Source organism: Microtus oregoni, unplaced genomic scaffold (assembly GCF_018167655.1).
Source record: "Microtus oregoni isolate MIOR12 unplaced genomic scaffold, Mior012 000070F_ref0000104, whole genome shotgun sequence".
NCBI lineage: Eukaryota > Metazoa > Chordata > Mammalia > Rodentia > Cricetidae > Microtus > Microtus oregoni.
The window spans coordinates 3466157-3479059 of NW_024543977.1; the positions used below are offsets into that span (position 1 = coordinate 3466157).

A 12903-nucleotide genomic window follows, 5' to 3' on the forward strand; every position below is an offset into this window, starting at 1 on the left:
AAGCCTTTTGACTTGAGTTTGATTACTGGAATTTACATGGTGGAAGAAGAAAAGCAACTCCCACGAGTTCTCCTCTGATACACACGCATGTGTGCGCGCACACACACACACTCACACACGTGTGTTAAATATATATAGTGTGTGTATTAATATATTAACATATGTGTAAATACCCGAATGAGTGAGACTCTAGCTTCACTGTATAGTCTAATGTGTAAGTATCTCTTCAAGGTCTATGTGTTAAAGGCTTAGCTTCCCAGCCTGTAAGGCCTAGAAAAATTTAGGTCATTGGTCCCCACCTCCTTTGTTCTCTTCTTTCCCTCTCTCCCCTTCTCCCCTCTCTTTGTGTCTGTCTCTCTATCGCTGTCTCTTTCTCTCCCCCTTTCTTCCCCCCACTGTGTGTGTATATGTGTGTGTGTGTCTGTCTGTGTGTCTGCCTGTGTGAGTCTGTGTGAATGTAGACACTCAAGTACCAGAAAACATGTGTGAAGGTCAGTGGACAACCTTGGGTGTCAGTTCTCTCCACCCACTTTGCTTGAGGCAGGATCCCGTACTGCTCACCACTGCCTACACCTGGCCGACTGGGCTGTCAGGTCCAGGGACTTTTCTGTCGATGCCTCCTACACCACCTCAGGCATGCTGGGATTATAAATGCACACTACTGCATCCTGCTTTATGTGGGTTCTGGGGAATCTGAAATCTACTACTTGGTCCTGCACAACAAGTGATTCACCCACTGAGCCATCCACATCCCAACCCAAATTCTTGTTTCTTAAACGTCAAAAACTCAGAAACTGAGCTCCATGGAGAAGATAGGAAGAAATATGACATTAGTGTACGCAAGGGTTACTCCCTCACAGACTATCTCATAGGAAACAGCCTTGACCTGTAAAACATTCATCTTATAGCACTCTCAAACCCCAATATCTTCCCTAGTTTTCCTAGTTTGTTGCTCCAATATCTTCTTATCCATCTTCTGAACCCAGGAGCATCTTATGATGGAAGAGAGTAGTAAGTGGATCTGCATTCCTAACAGCAGGAAGGAGTCATTCTACAGTTCCAAATGATGCATTCGCTTCATTCTCATGGACCAAAATTATTACCACTGCCATGACTAGCTGCGGAGTCTGCAATGCAAATCCCTCTAACTGGGCGCATTACTCAAGATTCCACGTTGCAGAAGAAAATGACTAATGGGTGTGAGCCATGTAAAATGTAGAAAACATATGTGAAATCCCATGCAATTGAGCAAAATTCAGCTTTCCCACCTGTGCATTAGATAAAGTTTGAGTGAAGGAAAGTGCCAAGAGAGAACGGGAATAGATAAGAGACCTGAGAGGTTTTGCCTAGTTTTGCCTGAGACTACAAGGACAAAATTATCACTCCAGAGGACAAGTACCTAGATTCCCATCTGGTTTCCACGGAGGGAGAAATGTCCTCCATTTTCAACACCTGGACAGTACAGTCACCTACCTGTACCCAGAATGTAGCAAGTAGAGTGTAGCAGGATGGCAGCTTCTTTGTTTCCCAGCTGCCCAGACTCCCGAAATAATCACGCAGAAACTGTATTAATTAAATCAGTGCTTGGCCCATTAGCTAACTAGCTTCTTATTGGCTAACTTTTACATATTAATTTAACCCATTTCTATTAATCTCTGCATACCATGAGGTCGTGGCCTACCAGCAAAGTTTCAGCACTCTGTCTCTGGCAGTGGCTCCATGGCTTCTCCTGACTCCACCTTCCTCTTCCCAGCATTCAGTTTAGTTTTCCCTGCCTAGCTCTGTTCTACCCTCTCAGGCCAAGCCAGTTTCTTTATTTACTAATAGACAGGATACAGAGGGGAATCCCACATCACCTCCCCTTTTCTGTTCAAATAAAAAGGAAGGTTTTGACTTTACTATAGTAAAATTCATGTAACAAAACAGGTATCAATAATTACAGTTATAATTTTTATATCTACTTTATCTTTTACTATAACTAAAGAAAACTATAACTATAAATTCTTCAACTCCATCAAGGACTTCAGAAGAATATAATATTGCTTAAGTAAACAGGAAGTGCATTGTAAGCAACTTCCAAAACTCTAGAAATGACAGAGACATCTTGCTTCCTGGATAGTCACCCAAAGATCTTCTGTCCCATTAGGGCATCCATCTTCAGTCTATGGACCCATGGTATCCATCAGATTTTTCCATGAAGCAGGAAATTTCAAAGACAGTTCCACCTATATTGGCAATTTGTCAGTCACTTTCTTCTGTGTCCTGCAGAATGTCTGGCAGACTCTTTCATGAAGCAGGAATCCCGAAGGATCATTTCACACTTAGGCAAGTTCAGCAGTCATTTTTCTTCAGGTCCTGCATGTCCAGTTCATACAGCATACCATCAAGCAGTGCAGTCAAGAGCAGTCTCTTGCCCAAATGGCTATCTAACTACATGAGGATCCTCTTCAATGCCCATCATCCTCTTGAAGTAGATTGGTGCTGCCAGGAGCAGATGTGTCTCATTGTCATGAAAAGTCCTAAGTTCTTAAACATTTTTAAATGTTTAAGAAAAAAAATTTTAAATGCTATATTCTGTAGTCCTTGAAAAGTTTGAAGAATGCTATCCACCTGAAATATATCTCTATACATCTAGAAAATCTAACATGACTACAAGCTTGACTACTATAGATGAGTATCTATTAACTTATATTTCTTAATAATACATTACATTTTTAAATGAGCTGGACAAACATAATACCTTAATCAAGATCAGAAATATATATATATATATATATATATATATATATATATATACAGTATAACAAAATTGACCTTACATTTGTATCAATAAACCAAAATCCATACCAATGCAAATTTCTATAGCATATTCCCCTTTAAATGTAAACAATCATTTATTAACAATCATTTAGGTCATAGATCTCTCCACACTGCTTCCTGCTTTTTGCTGGGCATAGTCTTTTTGAAGGGTGTTCATGGTAACCTTTCAGATGTCGTAGTCCATCAAACCACATTAGTCTGGAAGAATTCCATAGGTTCTCATCTTCTGTGGAAACAAAAGAAGAACCTCTTTTTCAAAGCAACATATCCTTAGATCCATATTTGGAAATTAAGATACCTTTAAAGTATGTATGTTGGCTTAGTTTAACAGTTCCCAGAATCAAATGTCTCTCTGCAGTCAAAAATGTTCAAAGAAAACACAATAATATACATAATCCAGACTCTCTGTGTATAGTCCGTCTTTAGGTGGCCTACTTTTTCTTTACTCTTTTTAATCTATGACTGTCTATACTCTGTCTCTTTAAAGACTTTGTTTTATTTTTTAAATGATTTACTTCTTTTCAAACTCTCTATACACTTTTTCTTCTCTCTCCCAACCCTAAGTACATTTATCCAACACCGTGACCCATTTAGAGGTCTTTTTTATCTGGATTTTTCTTTATTGCACATCTGTAATCCATTTCTGACCAGGACAGCTTCTTAAAATGCTAAATACTTCTTTAAAAACTAAATGGCAGGGCTGGAGAGATGGCTCAGCCGTTAAAGGCTAGGCTCACAACCATAAATATAAAAACTAAATGGCAGCCTTGCTAGGGCAAACAAAGCCCTGTCGGCTTGCTCTGCCCAGTCCAGCACTGTGTAGTCCTGCCCACAGAGATTCACTGAGAACCAAGCCCTGCGATTCGAATGGCAGACAATCATACCAGCCTGAAGCAAGGCCTAGGAAAAAGTCAGATAAAATTTCCTTTTAAATGACAATGAAAAGTATCTTAGAATTGAGATAAGAAGAAATCTGCAATAATGGGAAGCTGTTAGTGGAAATGATTTTATCAAATACCATTTTGTTGACTAATGTGAGCATAGTGCCAGGAGAGAATGATAATTTGTTTTTTGTCTTAGGGAAAAACAAATTACAACCTAAAAGGAGGGGAGATTTTCATATGGTTCTAATTAAAAATTCAGTAATGAATTATTTTATTCTTTAACCCGAACCATAAATTGTTCTTTTGGCTTTTATGAAGTTTTCCTTTTTGTTGTTTGTTTAGTTTTGAAGCAGGGTTTCACTGGGTAAATCCAGCTCACCTTGAACTCCTACCCCTGTCTCAGTCGCCTGAATGCTGGGATCACAGGTTAGTGCCATCATGTTTGGCAAGCCTTAGCAATTCTGCTTGGTCAGTTGACTTACACTAGGCCCCACTTACAGCATTGATGGCAAATTTGAAACAACAGCACAAGTTTCCCTGGGTCAGAAATTGTTCACACAGAATTGTTCATACGGAATTTTCCATTTTGAACAGATTTTTTTGCAATCTAAGCCAAGATTGGAAAGAACAAAGAAAAGAGAGTAGGAGAAGATAAAATGAAAAGCAAAGAGACAGAAAGAGAATGAAGAGTAAAGGGCAATGGAAGGTCGATTAAAGAAAACTAGGGAAGAGTTTCCAAGGTACATTCCAATTCTTGAAGCCAGGGTATAGTTCAGTGGTAGCTCACAGTGTGAGGCCCTGAGATTAGTCCCTAGCACACCAGAAAAAGAAATAAACAAATAAATAAATAAAAAGAAAAGAGGAGGAGGGATAAGGGAAAACAAGAAGAAAATAAATTTTCACAATCGTATTAAGGTATGAATGACACACAGGAAGCTGCAGTTATTCCCAATGTGTGGTTTTCTCAGTTCTGATACACACACATCCACCAAAGTCACCACTGAACACAAGTTCACCACTTCTACCTCTCCCTAGCCCCTCCAGAGCTCTTACTGTTTGCTCATTATTTACACATGAGGTTGAGTTTTAAGAAATTTATATGATGACATAATATTGCAATGTTTTCTGTTTTATAGTACAGCACCTTTCAGCATAATTGAGATTTGTATATGTTCAGTATATCAGTAGCTTTTCCTCTTTGGTAAAGCTATGTCTCCACATAGTTGTGCTACAGGCTTACTAAACTTGACTTGCTCAAAATAAATGTTACTACCTTCTCCTGACCAAAGAGTCCTCTCCAGATTTCCTCACCTGGCATCATAATAGGAGCATCTTCCCAGGATCCAGCCTCATCCTTCCCCCTCGATCTGCTCATGTCCAGTTATCACAGACTCCTGCCAGCAGAGTCTGTAAATAGCTTCCTGATGCACCCATGTCTTTGTGTCTCCATGGCTACCAAACATACAAAACCATTATCATTTCTTTCCCAACTTTCTTGGAAATCTTCCCATGTCCGTTCTTTTCTTCGTGTTAGCAGTTCCCTTGTGATAGCCAGGATGGATGATTTCTTTCTAGAACATAATCCTCCAATATGCAGCTTCAAGTCTTGTTTAACATATTTTTGTTATTCTTAGGATTTGAAGACAAAGCTTTGACTTGGCCCAGTTGAGTGCTTCCTACTGACCTTTCTATGTAGACCGACCTCTGGCCTAGTCCCAGAGTCGACAGCGACTCCATCACAGTTTCCAACTCCTCTGGCATTCCCCACATCTGCCCTGAGCCCATCAGCAAATCACAATTCCTGCCGTTAGGATACTATTCAAATAAACTACCATTATTTTAATGTTAATATTTGTATTTCTTTCTGAGATAAAGTCTTATGTACTCCAGACTACTCTTGAGCCTACAACCCTACTCCCTTAACCTCCCAAGTGCTGGGATTATAGGGTTAAAGCTGTACATTGGGTTCGGCTACCATAGTTTTTAATCATTTCATCTGAACTGCTGCCACTAACCAGTAAGGAGAAAATTAATTTAAATCCATCCACCTTCTCTCTCCCTTCCTCCACCTCCACCAACAGAGATTCTGGTGCTCCCGGCAGGCCCCTGGGCCACTTCTCTGTCCACCCTACCAAGCTGGCCCAGGAAGTCTTGCACAAAGGCTGGATAGCGGAAGTGCAGCAAGGGCTGCAGGGGCTGTTGCAAAATAAACTGTCTTCTTTATCTTTTGTGGAACTAATAGATCAGAATTGATCCACGTTGTGTGAAAATAAAAGAAACAGGAGACCAACCTCAACAGAAGCAGTGTCCTTTTGGTAGAACAATGAGGAACAGCAGTCTTGGGGGAAGTGGAGACTGTGCAGAAGCTCGGGGGCTTGTGGGGCAGAAAGAGGAACTTTTGAGGTGGACAGTTCCATCTTTATATCTGTTCCCCTGAAGTCTCAAAGTTGTCAATACAATGGGGTTGGCATGTTGACCTCCTCAGGAGTGTCCCAGCCCCTAACTGCCTGTAGGTGTTATCAACCCCTGAACTCTCCTGCAGGGAGTTTCTCAGCTAGCCTGAAACTTCTGTCATTAAGTCTTCAGACTAGCATCTGGGCTTAATCTTAGTCCTTATCTTACGAAGAACACAAAAACCCACATGGGTGAGAAAAGGAGCAGCTTTCTCTTAACCTCAGGGAGGGAAGTGTTTTTTTTCAAAGTGGGGGACTCGAAAAAGCGGTCCAAACTTGCCAAACTTGCGGAGTTCCAGAGGCGGAGCTTTGAGTCTGCTTTCAAGGCTCTGCAAGAACTTTGGTGCAGAGCCAGGAGTCTGCGCAGGAGGGGAGAACTTATTGCACTTCCTCCTCGAGCCCGCGTCCTGGCCTCCAGGCGGTCCCAGCCTAGAGAAGACAAGCGTGCGCCTCTCTGCTCAGCTCAGCCGGTTGCACTTCAGAGCAGCCCCGCGCATCTCGGCGCCACCCGGTGAATCGCAGTGCAGCTCGGCACTTCTCGGTGCAGCTCCATCAGCCTTCAAGGTAAGCAGCACACCAGCCACGCGCTCCGCAGCTCCGGGCATTCGGTCGGCCACGCCGCGTGTCCAATGGGAGCGGACCCGCGCGACACAGGTCCTCGCACTGGCCACGTGAACCCGGGCTCCTTGGCGCACCTCCAAGTCCAGTGCGCAGCCCTTGCACTTGACCTGTGCTGGGTCTAGAGTTCTCTCCTCTCTTGCCCCTGTTCATTTTTTTCCCCGATGTAACGGATTTCCTGCTTAGGAAATGCTACCTGTCTCAGGCCTGGGACCCGTGAGCTGAACTAGCAGCCTGAGACAAGACACCCCCGGGAACATTTTAAGCCACCGCACCGTTAATTGCTAGTCTGAGACTTTTGAGAATTGGCGAATACATACCTCAAAGCGTTCCCTTCATTTACAACTTTGGGAATCTGTGGTTCTGCTTTTTTTGAACATAATCTTTAAATCCTAAATAGTCTTTTCTCTGTAAAATGTGGTGAGGATGAGTTTGAATACCAGGCACGGATTTCCTAATTTAGTTTGGAGTCAAGGTGTAGAAAATACAGTAAATCATGAAAGATAGAATGTCCTTGTATCCCCAAGAACCCGGTTACAGGCGCCCACTAAGACTTCTTTTTCCCTCGGGGAGTGTATTTCACCCCGTGCTGAAGAGCCACTCTGCATCTCCGTCCAAAGGTTTTGAGATAGAGATGCGAAGTCAGAGAGGAAAGGAATGCCGAGAAGCAGTGGGTGGATCCTCCATACAAGAGAAGTGTGGTGTGAACAAAAACAAGGAAGGCGCTGCTTGTTTCAGAAATCTGGGACTCAAAAACACGAAACTTCAGAAAGGAAACTTTGGGCTTCAGACTAAACCGGGAGTTGTGCCTTGTGGGCCTCACTAAAGCACAGGCTCATGAGCCTTGAGAGGAATGCTGGCTAGCAAGATAGCAGGAGATAGGGAGAGTCCTCTGCAGTGTCCCTCCAGGTGGTGTTTCCTGTCTGCTCAAAGAGCTGCCAAAATGCAATGTCATCTTCAAACTATCCCTTCTTAATTTGTACGTTCTTACAGATACTTGGGAGACTCAGGTTGTTACTGCACATCGGATACTATAACTAGACAAGGATGAACTTAATTAAATTACATTACTTAAACTGGAACTCGAGTAGTAAATGAGGTTATACTATGTTAGAATGGAGCCTTAACTGTGCCTGTGAAAGGGCTGGGGTTGCAGCTGGGCTGTGCAGCCCACGCTGCCTGCAGCCCTGTGTCCGGTCCCCAAGGGAAGAGGAGTATGCTAACAGAGTAGAATTGAAGGATAAACACTTTGGTGGGTTTTCTTTCTGAGAAGCACAGCAGTTTCTTGTCTCTGAGGAAGTTTGCCAACATTGCGTTCTGCTGCATTTCGAAAGTTCCAAGTTACTGCTGTTGAAAAAGTGTAACTTTGGAATGTGTACTGGATCACACACAATACTTGCTGGGCTCTGTATCCACCCGGCATGTGTTCTCTGAACTGCTGTTTTCTGAGAACGGATACTAGTTAGTTCTCCACTTGGTTTCACTCTATGTTGCATATAGATGAAAAGCTCTACATATTTCAAAATTACATGGTGAGCAATTTCTAAAGTTCATGGCCATGAATGTTTGTGTTAAGCTACTTTGATTTCTCAAAGAGCATTGTTATTTTCCTTTATTTCTGTTTTTTTCTAGTCCTCTTGAATTTCATTTTATCTATTTTGATAAGTAATCCTTTTAATGACTCTATAGGGTGTTTTTTTTGGTTTTTTTTTTTTTTTTGCTTTTTTAATCTATCACACCATAATATTACAGGGCCTCATGAGTGATCTTAGGAACTTTCGAAATAAAATAATTTAAAAAAATAAGACATGGTTTCATTATACACATAACCTAAAGGTAATTTTATACATGTTGTTGTTGTATAATTCTACATATGAGAAAAAATGTATAATTTTCTCTAAGTAGCTGGGTGCCTTTTCTACCCCCCCACCCCCGGAGATGCTGAATAAATCTCTTGGTAGGTCTGTGTTTAAACTGTGACATATCCCATAGGGTTAGGTGAAGCCCTGAGATGGAACAATGTTTATTATTAGCATGATTGATATTTTCAGTATGAAAATATATGTTTTTTTAAGTCAATTATCTCATCCCAAATGACAAATCTGTTAAAGTTCAGGCATTATATGGCTGCAGATATAAAATAAACATAAATTTTAAGATTTTAAGGTATTTGGTGGGGAAATTGGTTGTCTAGTGATGTTTATATGCTCAAGTATAGTTTTAATTATCAGGAAGCATGGCTTTCAGAGGCAACTTTATGTATCTGACTTTGGGACTGAATGTTTCAGTTTGATACATTTCTCTAGGAAAGAGAGAAGAGCAGCATGAAGACACAAGGCCACCTCCACCAGTTCAAGAACCTGTATTGTCCTTCATGGGCAAGGGCCTGAGGACAGTGGGGGATCAGAGACTAGAGCTCACCACTGTATGCCCACTTCAGGGCCAAATTCTGTCACCATAGTTCAGGTTCAAAACATGCCAGCTAAGTCAATTCCACTTCTCAGGGGTACCAGCAAAATGTTTCAAGCCCCCAAACCCAGTGTGCTAATTGGTCCCAATTCTAAGGCAGGAGGGGAGATAAAATACCACACCAGGCCATCAAACTTCTCAGTACAGACAATGCAGCTACAACTCAGGACAGTTTCCACACATTTCCTGAGCATTGACTATGAAGCTGGGTCACTGAGAACTATATTATGAGACTCATTTCCTTCTTTCTCTGTCAGCCTGGGTTTCTTCTTGATCACCATGTGGCGGTAGTATATAATACTTATTGCTTCTGATTGAGCTTATTGTTTCATTATCCAAGTTCTTGAGACCAGGAGTTTCATGTTTTGAATATTGGAGGACGAGGGATAGAATGTTTGCATATACATGTGATATCATGAGGATCGATTATGAACATGGAATTCATTTGTTTCATACACACTTTATACACATAGACAGATGGTACCTTATGCAAATAATTTTGTGCATGAAAGAGTTTATATATTTCAGCTAACAGTGATGATGGGTATTGCCCCTCCTTGGGAAGGCTAAATAAACTTGGTTCTATGCCTGTATATTTTCTTAACCTTTTTTATTTTTTTATTTATGTGCATTTGTGTTTTGCCTTCATACGTATATCTGTATGAGGGTCTCGGATACCCTGGAACTGGAGTTACAGACACTTGTGAGCTGCCGTGTGGGTGCTGTTCTTCTGGAAGAACAGTCAGTGTTCTTAACTTACTGCTGAGTGATCTCTCCAGTCTCCCGTGCCTGTATTTTGACTCTGAACTATCACGTGTGGTCAGGTGTTGAATTTTCAGTTTGTAGCTTCATGCTGGTGCTCTGAAATGTTTCAGATTTTGGAAGATCTGGGATTTGAGGTTTTCAGAGTTAAGGATGCTTGGCATGTGTGGTGTACCAGACACTGAGATGGCTGAATTATGACTCAATTGATCCATCTTCGTCTAGACTGGTACCGCTGCTACTCCACTGTGTCACTGACAAATGAAAGAGCAGAGAGTTTAAACAGTGTGCATAGAGAGAAACATGCAGACAGAGCTGGTACTGACCTGGGCAAGCTTGATAACACCACCCTCAGTCAAGAGCCAGGGCTCAGATGAGGGAAAAGATGGAGCCAATCTTCAGTGCGCTTGTAGCCTCAAACTGGGGAGAAAACCAGACAGTGATAATTTTCCATGTGACTGAAGCTGTGTCTGTGTGACCACATAGCAGGTCCTGACAGCAGACCAGAGCGAGGCAGGAGGATGATGAAAGACAACCAAGCAGAACAAACATACAACGACACACTTGCTTTGTTATAGAGGAAGACAAGAGAGATATCACCCTCAGTTTTAAAGTTATTTCCTTTATCTTTTGAAAAGGCCTAATCGTGATTTCCTTCTTATCTTTATTATACTCAAATTTCTCTGCTGGCCTTCTGACTTGATTAAATCAACAAAGTAGTAAATCTAATCCTTTCTCTAACTCTAGTGGACATCTTTCTGATTTGTTCTTATATCACAGACTCATCAGAGATATGCCTGTGTGCTAGGCGAGAGCTAAGCGCTTAATTCCAGTGGCATTATGTTCCCACACAGGGGCTGGAAGATTGTTGTCCAAGTAACAACATCCTGTTAGGCTAGAGAAAAATTAAAGGTGACGTTGTAAAAAGTGAGCCGTGATTGGGTATTTTCCCATAATTTTTATTATGAAAATTTTCATGTATACAAAAGAGGACTGTATATTCATGTATACCTATATTATACAATGATATATACACTTATGTATATTGTATAATGTATATTATATTTATAATGGTGTGTGTGCTCTCTTCAATACCTTATTACTTGGGGTATCATGTCTCCAAAGATTAAGGTCCAGCTCATCTAGGACTTTCCATCTCACACCAGGCCCTATCAATTCCCCTGAACATGTCTCCTAGACAGGGTTACTATTGCTGTCAGGAAACACCAGGATTAAAGCAGATTGGGGAGAAAAGGGTCTGTTTGACTTATGCTTCCAAATCACTGTCCGTCATCAAAGGAAGTCAGAACAGGAACACAAACAGGGCAGGAACCTGAAGGCAGGAAATGACACAGAGGCCTTGGGGGGGGGTGTTGCTTATTGACTTGCTCCTCGTGGCTTGCTCAGCCTGTTTTCTTATAGAACCCAGGACCACCGTCTAGGGGTAGCCAAAAATAATGCGCTGGGCCCTCCCCCATCAATCACTGATAACAATATGCCCTCCAGGCTTTCCTCCTACAGCCTGATCTTGTGGAGGTATTTTCTCAATAGAGGCTCCTCTCAGATGACTCCAGCTTCATTGACAGAAAATGGTCCCTTTAAAGTAGTCCATGCCAGCCCACCAAGAGACTGCTCTAATGCCTGTTAGGTCTTTTCAGCTTGTTTTGAATGTGGATCCCCAACCTCTCCCTCACTGCTCAACTCCTTTACGAGAGTACGAAGGGCTCTTAAGAGGAGCCTCTTTGCTCCCTCCTCAAGCCTCTAACTCCCACAACATACACCCTTGTCAAAGCCAAACCTCTAGCCCAAGGAGCCATTCCCAGCAAGCCAAACCCACTGCCCTTACACAAGCCCTAACACCGGCTAAATATCTTTCTGTTAATGTATATTTAGACTCAAAATATGCATAGAACAGAATTCATTTATGTATTCTAATTTGGAAGGGAAAAGGCTTCCTCACTCAAAACGGGACTCCAATAATTAATGTGCCCCTTGTCCAGGGTGCTGGATGGTGCTAGATGCTGTCCTTTCTTCTTTCAACACAACAGTAATCCATCAAAAAGACTAAAAGTGACTTTCCCCCCCATCTCAACAAAAAAATGCTGATAAATTAGCCCCAAAATAGCTCTTACACACCAGACCTTCATCCACCCCCTCACTCCCTTTTGCATACCATCACCCCAATTCCTGCCCTGTCACCCAGGTTCTATCACAATGCACCCCTTAATTCAACTATCTAATCAAACTCGAATTTCCTCCCTACACAGTCGTGTTCTCCTTCATCCCTGAGATGGGCAGCTCCTTAAATAAAAAAAAAAAAAAGTGCCCCAACATCAAACCTCCTCAGTTTCCTTCTCACCAAACTCCAGGCCTCCTGACAGCTATGGCCTGGCAGATAGACTTCTCCCATGACGTCTATATACAGGTGTGTCTCAGCTGTCGTCGATGCCTTCTCTGGATGGGTCGAAGGAACTACAACAAAGGTGCTCACACACTCACTGCAGGGATTAGTCCCTGATTTGGCTGCCATCCTCACTACTATCAGATAACAACCCAGAATTCAAATCCTCTGTCTCCCAAAATGTTGCAAATTACTTAAAAGTCCCTTATACACTTCGCATTCCCTGTCACCCCAGTCCTCTGTCAAGGTTGAAAGGATAAACCTCACTATAAAAAAAAAAATCTCGTAAAACTCACTCTAGAATTAAAATGGGGTTGGGCTAAGCTCCTGCCCCTGGCATTGCTCAATTTAGAGAGGCTTACAAAACAAAACAAAAACACAACAAAACAAAACAAACTTCCATGAATAGCCAGTCCTTTGAACTTAATGAAAGGGATACCCATGATCCACCTGCCCACCCCCCACAACAGACCCTCCCCTAAGATGCCTCCCTTTG

The 12903-nt window shown here is 42.0% G+C and overlaps 1 protein-coding gene across 1 annotated transcript in view; it reads left to right on the plus strand.

Moving 5' to 3' along the window:
* The first annotated feature begins 6541 nt into the window (after nucleotides 1–6541).
* The window catches only part of LOC121440743 (amyloid beta precursor protein binding family B member 1 interacting protein), a 100554-nt gene continuing 94192 nt past the window's right edge, over nucleotides 6542–12903 (plus strand). The window contains exon 1 of the mRNA XM_041641592.1: nucleotides 6542–6721. The gene's annotated coding sequence lies outside the window, so the exon portion shown is untranslated. The remainder of the gene's footprint in view (nucleotides 6722–12903) is intronic.